Genomic DNA, 13941 nt, shown 5'->3' with positions numbered 1-13941 from the left:
ACAAAAAGTTCAAACGCTGAATCCTGTGTGCAGCTAATTAAGTGTGATGGTGCTGAAGCGTGGGTGTGCTTTTAAGTTTCACTTGCCACTCATCACACAGGGAATTAGCACAGGTCTGCAGTGACTTACATGTAATGTAGGTCTACTGGTCCAGCCCTTTTTGGAAACTAAGGGGCTGAATTATAGAATTTTGTGCGCCGAAAAACTGTCTTTGTGCGCCATTCTGCCCGCAAATCCCCATTTGTGAAACAGGGATTTGCGGGCAGAATGGCGCACAAAGCCCATTTTTCGGTGCACATAATTAATTCCATGAATCAGCCCCTTAATTTTCTTAATTAGCAAAACTCTCCTTAGGAAGCACAAATGCAGCCGACCCAGAAAAGTGCACACTTTGCCTGTGATTTAAAGCGCGCAAAACGCGGAAATCATGCTTTGGTACATTTGTAATATGTGCACCCAAGTTGCAATGTAGGTGGGTGTCAAATGCACTCGGGCATTATGTGCCCACAGATCGAAAAGTAGGAGAAGAAGTGGGGCAGCATGGGAACCTCTCCATTTGCAGGTGAATAACTGGATTGGGGCATTCAAATATAAAGAAAATATCACGTCAAAATAGGTCAACACAGGTTCCAATCTCTCCGTTCTCTTGAAATAAGATTCTTATATATTTTAATTGTATTAAATCATTCTATTACCAAGACTACAATATAATATATACTCAATATTATATTTTTCTTTCTGGTATTAAAACAAATAATTAACTCTAAACGTCTGGAACTGACAATGTGATTCTAAAGAAGGAGTGATAGTGACATCTACTGGGGAAGAAGAGTATTGCCAACTTTTGGACCCTGCCTGGGCTGAACCCTGTCTGTCACTGGTCCACTGGATCCTCTCACAGCCTGCTCTGTCTGGATGTGCTGGGTTTTAAATAGCACATACCCAGCTGGGGTGCAGTGGAGCACTGCAAAAGAAGTGTGTACTGTAACACACCCTTCTCTGAAGTGCTTAGCGGTGCTTCCGTCCCCTTGTCCCCTTCCTCGTGGAATACAGACAAGGCTACTGAGCCACATTAAAACCACGCAATTTACCCACCCTCCCTTCGTCTGCGCAGGGCCAAAGCGGCCTATCTTCTTTCAAAACATTTATAGCAGGTTTTTTTTCTCAAGGAAATATAGAGGCAGCTATGACCTTTAAAATAACGCGCCAATTTTGTGAGTTTTGTGCATACGAAACAAACCCTCTTTCCCCCAATCGATGTCTGTCCGCACGGTGTTCATTACTCTGAATAAAGGTCACCCCTTTGCACATTGTGGCGTCCACTGTGGGGGAAATGGCTTAATTGCTGGAGGCGGGCAGGCGGCGGTACTCGATGTCTGTGCTCATTAGCGCCAAGAGAGCAGGCCACATTTTAAAGAACACCGGCGAGTCTGACAGTGACTGCACGCGTAATAACAGCCGTGCATGGGCCCTGCAGTCCTGTCCACGAAGGCGTGTTACTGGCCAGGGGACTAGTGAGCTGTATACATTCCCCATCTGCCTAAAACACACAGGGACACAGGGTTTGCGGCACACATTCCGCACCGCTGCAGAATGGTCTCACCTTTGAAGCCACACATGTTCACTGCACACGGAATCATGTGAAGGAGGCCTGGACTTGAGCGCCACTCTACGCACACACACTGGTGCTCATCACATCAACGGAAGTGTGCTTACAATACTGCGCTAGGGCGTTCGGCTGCGTGTCGGTGAGGGGGGGTGGGCATTGCCCATTCCATGAAGTTTACCATCGGGCGGGCTGTACAACCTGCTAATAAGGTCAGCGTCGGGCGGGGGCTTAGGGGGAAGAAGCCAACGTTGGCCTACCAGCCTCAGCCACTGACATTGGCATGAGGCGGGGCCAACAGGAGATAGAAAAAGCTGAAGAAATGCACACGTTCTTGCTGTCCACCAAGAAGATAGCTCACAGGGTTAAGCGCTGCTTTGCACGATGTGGCCCACGTACCGTTGTCATGTTCCAATCCTGGCTGGGCCATCTCAGCCCTTCAACCTTGGGGTGGTCAGTACTTTGGATACCATTAAATTGGGCAGGAACACGAATATCAGCTTCAAAGAGTTGACGTACACCTGGTTATCACCCAATATAAAGGTACTCAATGTATTTGACCTTGTGATTATGAAAAGCTGAATCTGCTCTGCCAGGATTCGAAAGTGCAAAGGGCAGGCTTGACCCTTGTCAGGTGCGAGCACGTGACCTGTGAACTATCAAGTATTTACCACCACTGCCACCAGTGGAGTAACTTTGCTGAAAATGTTGGGGGGGGGGAGGGCATGACATCTGAAGAAAAGGTTCCCCAGCCAAATGAATGGGGACAACATGGTGTGCCATGAAAGTTGGGGGGGGGACAAACACCCCTGTCCCCCCCCAAGATTGCGCCCATGACTGCCACTAAGCTGGATTTAGACATGTTTCTAAATTCTCTCGGGCATGCTTCTGCACCTTTGGACTGCAACTCTTATCAGACCTAGCCAGCATATTCAATGAAGAGGGATCATGGGAGCCGTAGTCCAAAACATCAGGAGAGCCACTGGTTGCACACCCCTGATCTAGGAAGAAGAATTCACCACCACACGGACTACTAACATAAGAATACATCTATGAATACAAGGATTGAAAGCCTTGGTTGGGTTCTGGCCGGTGCTGGCCCTGTCAGTAATAAGCACAAGTGCCCTGTGCAAAATGGCGATGCGCTCAGATTCCTGCCTGCATTCCACAGGACCATAGTGTACCTAGTCATTTATTCCAGAAGCTGGGGTTCTGCCCCCTGGATGCACAGTGACGCTACACATACTCAGGCTGACACCCAAAAAATTAGACCTGGGCCACCAGTCCATTGAATGCGATTGACTGTGCAGCCCAACTTCAGCATTCGGCACCGAGATGGCCACCTTGTGCACTCCGTAGACTACCGAAAGATGGTAGACGACCAGGGAGGTAGCGGGCACAAAAGGGCGACCGAATACCTTCAGTGGCTGGAGTACTCAGGAAAACACCTGAGAATATGCTGCAAAATAGGGATCCACTTTCTCAGCAGGCATCAAATTAGGCAGCGGAACAGTTTGAAACTGGGGCAGAGACTAATGTCCTGGGAAGCGGGTGTGGGCTACAGGACACGGGGCCTCCACGGTGTAGTGTCTGTCTGTGGGGAAATTCTATTTTCTCAAGCCTTTGCTCTTCTGACTCCTAATGTAGTCCTCTGCTGCAGAGTTTATTCTCAACCTCTCGAGTGCTTCTGTGTAAGAAGATAACGGCATTGGCTTCGGGCTTTCAAGTCTCCTGGCTAAGATGTGTGCGCCCTTGCGTTAACATGACCTGTTTGATCAGCCACTGTATTTATCATATTTTAAAGTAATACAAATGTGGTGACGTTTATGTTCAAACAAAAGCCAGCCTCAGGTGACGCGGGGGCCTTTTAAGCAGCAAGAGAGCAGATATTCACACGCTTCTTACCAGCGACAGGAGATACTGACACGCTTCTTACCAGCGACAGGAGATATTGACACGCTTCTTTCCAGCGACAGGAGATATTGACACGCTTCTTTCCAGCGACAGGAGATATTGACACGCTTCTTTCCAGCGACAGGAGATATTGACACGCTTCTTTCCAGCGACAGGAGATATTGACACGCTTCTTTCCAGCGACAGGAGATATTGACACGCTTCTTTCCAGCGACAGGAGATATTCACACGCTTCTTTCCAGCGACAGGAGATATTGACACGCTTCTTTCCAGCGACAGGAGATATTGACACGCTTCTTTCCAGCGACAGGAGATATTGACACGCTTCTTTCCAGCGCAGCCGATTTGTCTCGGAAAGGCGGTGTGCAGCAGAACGCCAGCGTCCGCGTGTGTCTGTACGACACATATGTTCACCACTAGTTATATTGCGCCCATCACCAACGTAGTGGTCTTACAGCGCCTGGCCTTGTCTGAGTTGGCATAGAGTCCCTGACAGGGTGTCACCATACCCTAGTCTGTGGAAAGTCACCAGAAATGAGCCATCCCACCAGAGATTCAAGAAGACGCTAAAAACCTGGCTTTTCAACAAATACTAACTCAGAGGAACCATGCTACCCCTGAACTATTTGTAACAGAATACTCTATTGGTAACGACGTGACTGTGACCAGAGTTCTATTGTGTAACCCATCCTATGCATTGCCTCACTGTAACATATCTGTATGTAACGTAACTATTCTCTCACTGTAACCAGAGATTCAAGACTTCTGTAACCTACGCCGTGATACCCCTGGGTTTGGACGTATAACAAATGCAAAAAATAAAATAAATAAATAAAGGAAGCAGAAGTTGGGGACGGAGGTAATGGAAATGAGAAATTAGACATATTATGATAATCCCCTCAAAAAATCTTAAATGAGTTGGTGATAGGTCAAGGTGACTTCAATTCATATCACACATTAGTTAGAAGATGAAACACTAAGAGTTTTAAGAGTTCGAAACATGTCTTTTCGGATCTATGTTAAATGATTGAAGCCAAAAAGAACGAGCCTCAATACTGCAGAGCGGAAATCTTCGCAGTGCACAAATGTCAATGTCCGCCTTTCGCAATCGGCTGGTCATTGTGTGAAAGCAACTGAATCGATTCCATGTTCCTCTACTATTTGCAACGCCAAATGCGCCCGTGTATGTAAGCAATAACGCACAAAGCCCCTTCCTCTAATTGTGATCAGATCATCGATGTAACCAAAATGGTGCCGGACAAGTAAGTCTTCCTGACGTATCTCCTTATAAAAAATAAACAACATTTTACTGACCCTAGGGAGCGGGGGACACCCCCGCAAACCCGTTCTGTATAATGTCATTTGTCATTGAAAGGCAATGAACAGGTATTCAAAACAGCAATGGTCAATGAATAAAAAGTAATGTCAGCATTATTGCAAATACGATATTTTCAGACAGGCTACATTCGCAGCAATGGTCAATCCGACCATTTAAATTCGCTATTTTCGGGCAATACGTCTTTTTCTGCAAGTGGCAGCTTCAGCATATTACATGAAGTCAGCGCCTGATGCATTCAGGAAGAACCGTGGGGTCTGAGGTGGGAAGGATACTTGTGAGATGCTCACTGCTAGAGTGGGCCCGGAACAGCACCTTATTTCCATCCCTGTAGGCGGAAAGTCCTGTCCGACCCCAATGCAGGATCAAAGAGCCCTTGAAATAGATGTGAGAGGCTGAGAGGGCTCTGACCACAGGAAGTTAGCCTGGAGCCATCTTGACTTGACATGTGAGTAAGTTAGCCCATGACTACAATCATATGGTTTTGATCATGCCTCAGTGCTGTAAGAGGGCAGTGGCCTGACTTACTCAAGGGATCTTGAGAGCGACCCAATAAAAGTTCTCAATTGATATGTCTGACCTGGGGACCACAGAACTTTTAGCATCTTGAGGATACCTGGTTCCTCACATCAAATGAAGCAGAGAGGTGCTGTCCTCCACACGGAGGCTTAGAAGAATCTGTACCATGTTGGGATTGCCAACTCTGTTCCTCCCACCAGGAATAGTGAGGGGTTTGACTCTGCCTTGATGTGAGGTGAGTTCTGAGAAGTCCCGAGGTATTTACTGCAAACAGACATGTTATCTCAAAGGATTCTTACAAAGAAACATAACAATTTGCCGGGACTGGTTTAATGTCTCTGAAAGTCTTCCTCCAGCTCTGGGACACTCCCCTGTCCCTCTATTCACAGACTCTCACTTTGTTGAGGTCTCTGACTTAGTCACGCTTTTGGGTTCTTGTCCATCTCTCATAATGCACCGCCTGCCTTTAGTGACTGCAGCACACTGGCTCCAGGCATGCGTGTTTTCTAGAATACAAGGGGACAATATCCCAACAAAAAGCGCTCAGGCAAGGGGCCTGTTAGGCAGAATCACATAATCACATGCAGTTCCCTTAGGCACCACTGCACACAATTAAGACTACAAGTGGTAATAGAATTTCACCCTTGGTACAAGTCTGTACTACACAGAAAGAGTGGTAGCAATGGCTGAGCAGCCAGACTTATCTCAAGAGCAAAAGAGCAGTAGTAGAGATTAAACAAAGGACTACAATTACTGTGACTCAAGCAAACACTGACTCAAGGTTTCTGGTTAAAAAAATATAAATACATTTATTTTTAAACCATCTGTTCACAAAACACTTCACTTCTATTCAAATCAAACCACACTTCAAATATACTACACACAACCAATTCCCCTCCTGCTGATCAATTCAAGGTAAGTATATTGGGTTTTGACAAGCCGGTGTTGTGAAACAAAAGACGTTAACGAGAGTACATATGCAATCACTTTTTGACAGTAAGGACAGTTCGGTTTTATGAAAACTAAGCGTACCCGCGGGAAGAAATGTAACCGAAGTCAAAACACACTAAGCACATGAATTAACACAAGAGAATTGGGGATAAAAATCATAGGCAATACTTTTGTCAAGGCAGATAGAATCAGAGGGCACCTTCTAACCAGTAGATAAAAGTCAATAGGCCTGCGCCAGTGTCAAATGTAACAGGGGTCCTGCGGCCGAGGATCACACAGTTAGCACATTTCATGATTCTAGATTGCCAGGAGTACTTAGATATTGTCATGACGGGAGGCAAAAGTTATAAGAGGGAAGGAAGAAAAGGACAAGCCTTTAGTGAAGAAGAAGGGTTCACCCCAATTCCTCGAAGTCGGACACAGTACCTTATTCGGTTGAAGCAAGCTGGTGCCACGGCAGTTGTTCCTGGTACTTCCTGCAGACTCACGGTTCCTGGAGCTTCAGTCGTGAGGACAAGAATGAGGACCTCTGGAGCAATCTGCACTACCCATGGATGAGGCCAGCAGCAGCAAAGCAGCGGTGAATAAAAGGTGCACTCCTTTAAAACAGGAGAGGCTCTTCAGATGGCTATCCGGACCACTACAGCTGTGTGCAGCGATTTTGACCAAGAAGAGGATCCTCTGGCTGTGTAAGATGAGCTGGTTGATCCCACCAGGCTCAAGGGAAGAAGAATCTGTACTGGATCTTCTCTGTCGTTGAAGGGTAGATAGCTCAGGACTGCAGCAGGGCTTCACCGGGACTCTGGAGTTGCAGCAGCCATCTTCTTCTCTTTGGTTCTTGTAGTTCCAGTGGCGACTCTGACTTCCAGCCCAAGAGTCCTGCCTTTTATGCCAAAATCCCCCATTCACACAGCCTGGCTGTCAATCACTCAGCAGGGGGGTTGTCCGGCCTGGACAACCACCTCCGCCAATTGACATAAAGTTGACTTGGGTCTCCAAGGACACCCTGTGCAGGGGTGACTAAACTGCTCCCTCACATTCAGCCCACCTAGACACCAAAGGAGGGCTTCTGGACAGAAGCCCACCAAAGGTCAGCGAACAAAGAAGACAAACCTGGTTTGGCGTGAAACGTAAAACACAAGAAGGACTTTAACAAAAAGAAATGGTGACTAAACCCGACCAGAGCCAAAATAAAAAGTATTTGGTCAAGCGGATTTATGTTTGAGGCTAATACAATAGTCTAAAACAGTACCACGTTTATATAGTATAATGGCGGTAGAAATGTTAGGGTAGATACCACTGCCACCAGCCAAGTCTAAATGCTAAGAGAGCAAAACAAAGCTCCAAGAGGCACAGACAAAAAGGGGTAGGAATTCACCTTTTCCAATACTCCATGTAAAATGGGGTGTACTGGGTCTGTAGTTTAATGTGAATATATAAAGTGAATGGCAACTTTACATGTTTCTGTGGGACAGAAGTCAGCCCCAGAAAAATTGAGTCAGTGGGAAGTCTCAAAGACAACCCTGTGTCACTGCACTGAAGGTGCTGTGTAACACACACAAAAAGTGGGGCTCATGGAGTGGTGTGGCTCCAGAGCCCAAGATCACACAAAAAGTAGAAATACACATGGCAAAACACATGTAAGAGTGGGGAAAAGGCTCACACTCTTACCAGGTGGAAAAAATAAACCCCAGAAATCCAGCAAAGCTGCTGAGGGACTCACTAGGTGAGGGAAATTAGCCATAAATCAGAATTCTCTGTAACACTCACCCCTCCACCCCCAGACTAAGGGACAGGAGGATTTAATCCACTCCTGGATGGATCCCACACCTCTAGTTGGTTATAAACATCCTAGAGAGACCATCAGAATTTTGGTGGTGACTTCCTGCTCTGTGCTCAATGGTAAAATTAAACCCTTGCAGGCAGATTGACCATCTTAGTAGTTTAGGGTTTTCCCCTTTCATTTGCATCAGCCATCTCAAGGGCTGGTGGTCAGTGTGAATAATGAAAGTAGATCCATACAAGTATGGTCTAAACTTCTTCAGTGCCCACACAGTAGCAAAGCATTCATGTTCTATTGTTGCCGACCTTGTCTCAGGATCCTTTAACTTCCTGCTGATGAAACAAATGGGATGTTCCCTACCTTTCCCATCCAGTTGACCAAGGACTGCAGCTATACCTGCATTAGAAGCATCAGTTTGTACAATGAAGGGTTGGTGGTAGTCAGGAACTCTTAGGACTGGAGCTTGACAAAGGGCTTTCTTCAGGCCTTCAAAGGCTTGAGTGCACACCTCATTCCATCTGACCTTTTTATGGAATTTTGGAGAGGAGATCACATTCAAGGGAGAAGCTATGGTCCCATAGTTCTCTATGAAGTTCCTGTAGTACCCAGTGAGACCTAGGAAGACTCTCACTTGGGTTTGAGTAGTAGGGGTGGCCCAGTTCTGTACAGCCTGTATTTTGCTAGGCAATGGCCTTATTTCACCCCCTTCTACCTCATGTCTAAGGTAGGCCACTTTGCTCTGACCAATTTGACATTTACTTGCCTTGATGGTCAGATGGGCCTGTTCAAGAGCCTGCAAAACATAACCTAGGTGATCAATATGTTCTTTATATGTAGGGCTGAACACTGCAATGTCATCCAAGTATGGCATGCAGAAGTCCTCCATTCCATTCAGAACTTGATTGACCATCCTCTGAAATGTAGCAGGTGCATTCTTTAGTCCAAAAGGCATTGCCTTAAATTAGTCGAGGTCTGCTGGGGTGGAGAATGCAGTCTTCTCCTTGGCATGGTCTGTCAGGGCTATTTGCCAATCGCCTGACGTTAGGTCAAATGTGCTGAGGTACTTGGCTGAACCAAATTTGTCCACCAGCTCATCTGTCGTAGGTAAAGGATAGACGATATTCTCTGTATCTGGGAAGGCTCTAAATCAGATCTAAAAAACTTTTTCGAATGGCTCAATAAGGTGGACCAAAACATTCAGTTCACAATGGAATGGAATGATTCTGAAATCAACTTTTTGGACCTTAAAATTCAAACTAATAATGGCTCCTTAAAATGCAACTTATTTCGCAAACCCAGCCACAGAAATACACTTCTGCACTTCAAAAGCAACCACCCGAGGCACATTAGGGAAAATCTGCCCTTCGGACAATACCTGAGAATAAGAAGGAACTGCACTGAACTTAATGATTTTTATGACCATGCCAATGATCTCGATCACAGATTGACCGAGAGAGGGTATCCACATCATGTAATATCCAGATCACGGAAAAGAGCCAGATTTTCAAATAGGGACGCACTTCTGCTGGATAAAAATATAACAAAAAATGAGGAACCAAGAACGACCTGTGTCATTACACATGGCGCTCATACACCACTTATTCGCAAGTCCATAACCAAACACTGGACTCTGGCCAAATTGTGCCTGCCCAATGAACCTACACCACGCTTTGCATACAAGCGGGGTAAAAATCTCCGAGACCAACTGGTGCATTCCAAATTCTCCAACCCTGCCCCAAGACTGGGCCTGTGGAATTTGAGATCACCTGTGGGACATCTCCCCTGTGGGAATTGCACTTCATGTAAATTTACTAAGGAAATCAAAGATTATAAGATCAATGATAGACAATGGAGCTTGAGAAGTATGACAAACTGCAAAACTAAAAATGCCATTTACATCATTGAATGTCCGTGTGGCTTGAGATATGTCGGGCAAACAGAAAGACCAGTTCACATGCTCCCGAATAAGATGCAAACATGAAAGTGCCCCCTTGGTAAAACATTATTTGGAAGCCAGACATACAGCAGATGACATTCTATGGTGGGTGGTTGACACCATTACATCCTCCACAAATTTTAAAATAAGTCTATTACAAAAAGAGGCTTAATGGATATATAGAGTTAACTCTTTTCACCATGGCCTCAATGAAGAATATATTTGCCCCACCTAATTGCATCATTATCACATGACCATTACCTTTATGGCATTTGATCCTTGCACATTGGTCAGTGTTTCATTCAATAGTGCGCCATACATACATTAGCCTCACCACCTGGACGCGCACGGCCTCCACCTTCTTTCGTTTTCCAATTCCGGCATCTTTTGCCGAGCCTAGCTGCCAGCTCTCGCTATGTTACTAAGATCCACCAGCTACCTTGAGCGTGGTATCCACAGCAACCAAGTTAGCCACGTCCACACAACCAGTGCGAGGAACATTCCACTCGTTTAGAGGACTTGCCCCACACCACGTATCGATACACCCGATGCGCACTGCATTTTAAAACATCACATCTCGAATGCAGCCCTTTTTCCGGTCGTCCCTCTATCTGTCGGTTCCTTCTAATGTTAAACTTGCATTACGTACAAGTTTAACACGCAGAAGGTAGACACAGCAATCTACCCCCGGCCTTCCAGAAAATGGTAGCACCCTAACACACGGCATTATGGGCCGTACTAAAAACCCAGGGTTTCCATGCCAATGGGACGCCCTGTATACGGCGATCAAGCCGGCTCGACTAATCCGCTCTCCTTCTGGTGCTCCGTGCACCACTCCTGTTTCTGCATTCAGTGCCTACAAAGTGAGTATTCACTTCCCTGCATGACCAGGGGGTTTTCTCTGTTTTTTCTGCTCTAGACTCATGACGATTCAAACCATTGTCCTTTTCATGACTCGACAGACATCCTGCCACACTTCGTGACATACAAGCACGCAAGATTTCAGGCGGTTACCCGTCCCACCGCATTTACCACGGCAAATGCGAGTGAACTCCTACTCAGCGACTCCTGCACTCTAGGAGCGTTTTGGAACAACAGCGCTTTGCTGGTTTCATGACATAAAACTATCCGGTATAGTTTTTTAGGTATCTTTCCTTTTCTTTCTCCCTTCTTGTCACCAGCAACTGCATGGCTGCTGGAGGACTGACATTTTGGTGTTTTCTGTGCATAATCTCCCATAAATGGGTTTTTCTGATCGGTTTACATTAACCCTTCTTGCACACCAGCTTACCCTGCATTCTTGCATGCTCTTTGCAATCAATATTTTTTCGATTACCTTAATTTCAGTAATAATGGTGAATTAATTTCACTTTTCTCTATACAGAGTACATTCACTTTAGGACTGCACTAGGTATTGGGGCCCCACTCGAAGACTCCACCCTTGCAATCCCAGGTAGTTAAGGAATCTGCCACCGACAAATCCTGAAGGCTAACATTTCTGCACTGCCCTGTGCCACATACAGGGTGAGTACAGTGCAGTATCTTTTCATCTTTATTTTTCCAACTAGCAGTATCGTTATCCCACAATGTTTTACGTAAATAGGGAATCCTGTTGACAAATTTGGGCAAATAGCATTTATTGCACCCATTGGATGATGTACATTACACACTTGCCTTACTTCTCCCTTAAAACTGTTTATTTTTCTTTTTTGGACTCCTTATAGATCCAACATGCCCTGAGGAAGGCTCTTCAATCAATGCCAAGATAGATGGCAATAAGCCGAAACGTGCCGCTAGTACAGCACATATATCTTATCTGCAAAAACTGATGGTCTGTGGATGTACTACTATCTATCCACAGTTTCAAAACTGGCACGTAGGCAGCTTTACCTAACATGATCATATTTTGATCATGAGTTTACACAAAGGATGGGTACCTTTGTCATAAGAAAGTTTGATTAGCATTGTAAACATCAAATATAACTGTGTAATTTGTTTGCTTTAATGGGAATTTACCCCCCTCTTTTTTCTTTATTGTGTTCATACTCTGAATAATTCTGTTTGAAATTGTCAACCATTTAAGTGGTTATTTTTTGTCTTCATTGTCTGTTTTCTGAACATCTCATGTGAAAATCTTTATTGCATTGCTCAGAACTACTATTTTTTACTTAATTCTCTGTACATTGAAAAAAATGTTAACCGATTTTTTTTCTTTTTGCATTAATAAATACAATGTATGGTCAAATATTTCTGCCCTAATTGTTCTCCTTGTTATTCCCCTATTTATCTGACTTCTTAAGAAGCAGAACATTCATTGGTTGGGAAATCTGAACATAAAACTGGACCGCAACCGCTTGGTCATTTTACAGTGAGAGTTACAACCCCTTGTTTATTTTTTGCCTTGCCCCGAACTCCCACTGAACACGCAGGGTGCACCCCCCTTTTTTGTAAAATGTAGATAAAGGATGGGCATCAGTCTTTGTGACTGCATTTAGAGCTCTATAGTCCATGCAGAATCTCATTTCCTTGTATCCTGCCTTTGGTACAAGCAGAACTGGGCTAGACCATGGGCTAGTAGAGGGCTCTATCACCCCGAGATCAAGCATCTTGTTGACCACATTCCTTATATGGGTTCTTACATTGTCTGACATTCTGTACCCCCTGCTTTCCACAGGCAAACAGTCACCAGTGTGTATGTCATGCTAGCCCCAGGCGGTCAAGCCTGGTGAAAGTGAGAACATGGAGAAAAACTGATTTAACAGTAATTTGCACTCTTCCTGCTGGTCAGATGTTACACTGGAAGAGAGATTCACTCCTTCCACTTTCTCATCTAAAGCTAAGCCTTTGAGGAGGTCAGGCAGCGGTTCCCTCTCCTCCTCCTCTTGAGCTGAAGCTAGAAGCAAAGCTCCCATTTCAGGTCTAGAGACATAAGCCTTCACACGGTTGGTGTGAAAGACTCTGGGAGCCTCCTTAGGATTGGCTAAATCCACTAGATAGTTCACCTCTCCAAGTTTACCCACAACTTTGAAGGGTCCTATCCATTTGTCCTGCAAGGCCCTCTGCCTTGCGGGTTCCATAACATAAACAAGCTGGTCTTGAGTAAACTCAACCATGTTACCCTTCTGGTCAGGCCAATGTTTGACCAGAGCTTGACCAGCCCTCAAGTAACACTTGCCTCTGCCATCATGTGTGACATCCTCCCACAGAGTCCTATCACATAGTCAGTCACTTTGACTGGATTGGGGGAAGGAGCACTCTCCAACCTCTCCTTAATCAGGACCAATGGACCTCTGACTGGATGGCTATAGAGAAGCTCAAAGGGACTGTAACCTACTCCCTCCTGAGGGACTTCTCTATATGGAAAGAGAAGGAATGGCAGTAGAAGGTCCCACTTTCTTTTAAGGGGTTCCTCACTGTAGTTTTCCATACTTGACATGATTTTCAGTTAACAGATTATAATGGTGTTTAGCCTTGTGGTTAGTTGGCCCAAGGTAATAGCAGCACTCTAAGTGTAATCACTATACTTAAAAATCCCACCGCTGTACACCAGTGTTAGGCAGAATCATATGCAGTACCCTTAGGGACCACTGCACACAATTAAGACTACAAGTGGTAATACATTTTCACCTTTGGTACAAGCCTGTACTACACAGAAAGAGTGGTAGGAATGGCTGAGCATCCAGACTTATCTCAAGAGCAAAAGAGCAGTAGTACAGATTACACAAAGGACTACAATTACTGTGACTCAAGCAAACACTGACTCAAGGTTTCTGGGTAAAAAAATATATAAGTATATTTATTTTTAAACCATCTGTTCACAAAACACTTCACTTCTATTCAAATCAAACCACACTTCAAATATACTACACACAACCAATTCCCCTTGTGCTGATTAT

At 45.1% G+C, this 13941-nt stretch overlaps 1 protein-coding gene across 1 annotated transcript in view; it reads right to left on the bottom strand.

The window, feature by feature from the left end:
- PDZRN4 (PDZ domain containing ring finger 4) overlaps positions 1–13941 on the bottom strand; it is a 494262-nt gene that overhangs the window by 240720 nt on the left and 239601 nt on the right. The window lies entirely within an intron of this gene.

This window comes from Ambystoma mexicanum, chromosome 12 (assembly GCF_040938575.1).
Source record: "Ambystoma mexicanum isolate Mex_15411 chromosome 12, UKY_AmexF1_1, whole genome shotgun sequence".
Lineage (NCBI taxonomy): Eukaryota > Metazoa > Chordata > Amphibia > Caudata > Ambystomatidae > Ambystoma > Ambystoma mexicanum.
Note: the sequence above shows the minus strand (reverse complement) of the source record. Positions and strands in the feature narration are given on the sequence as shown.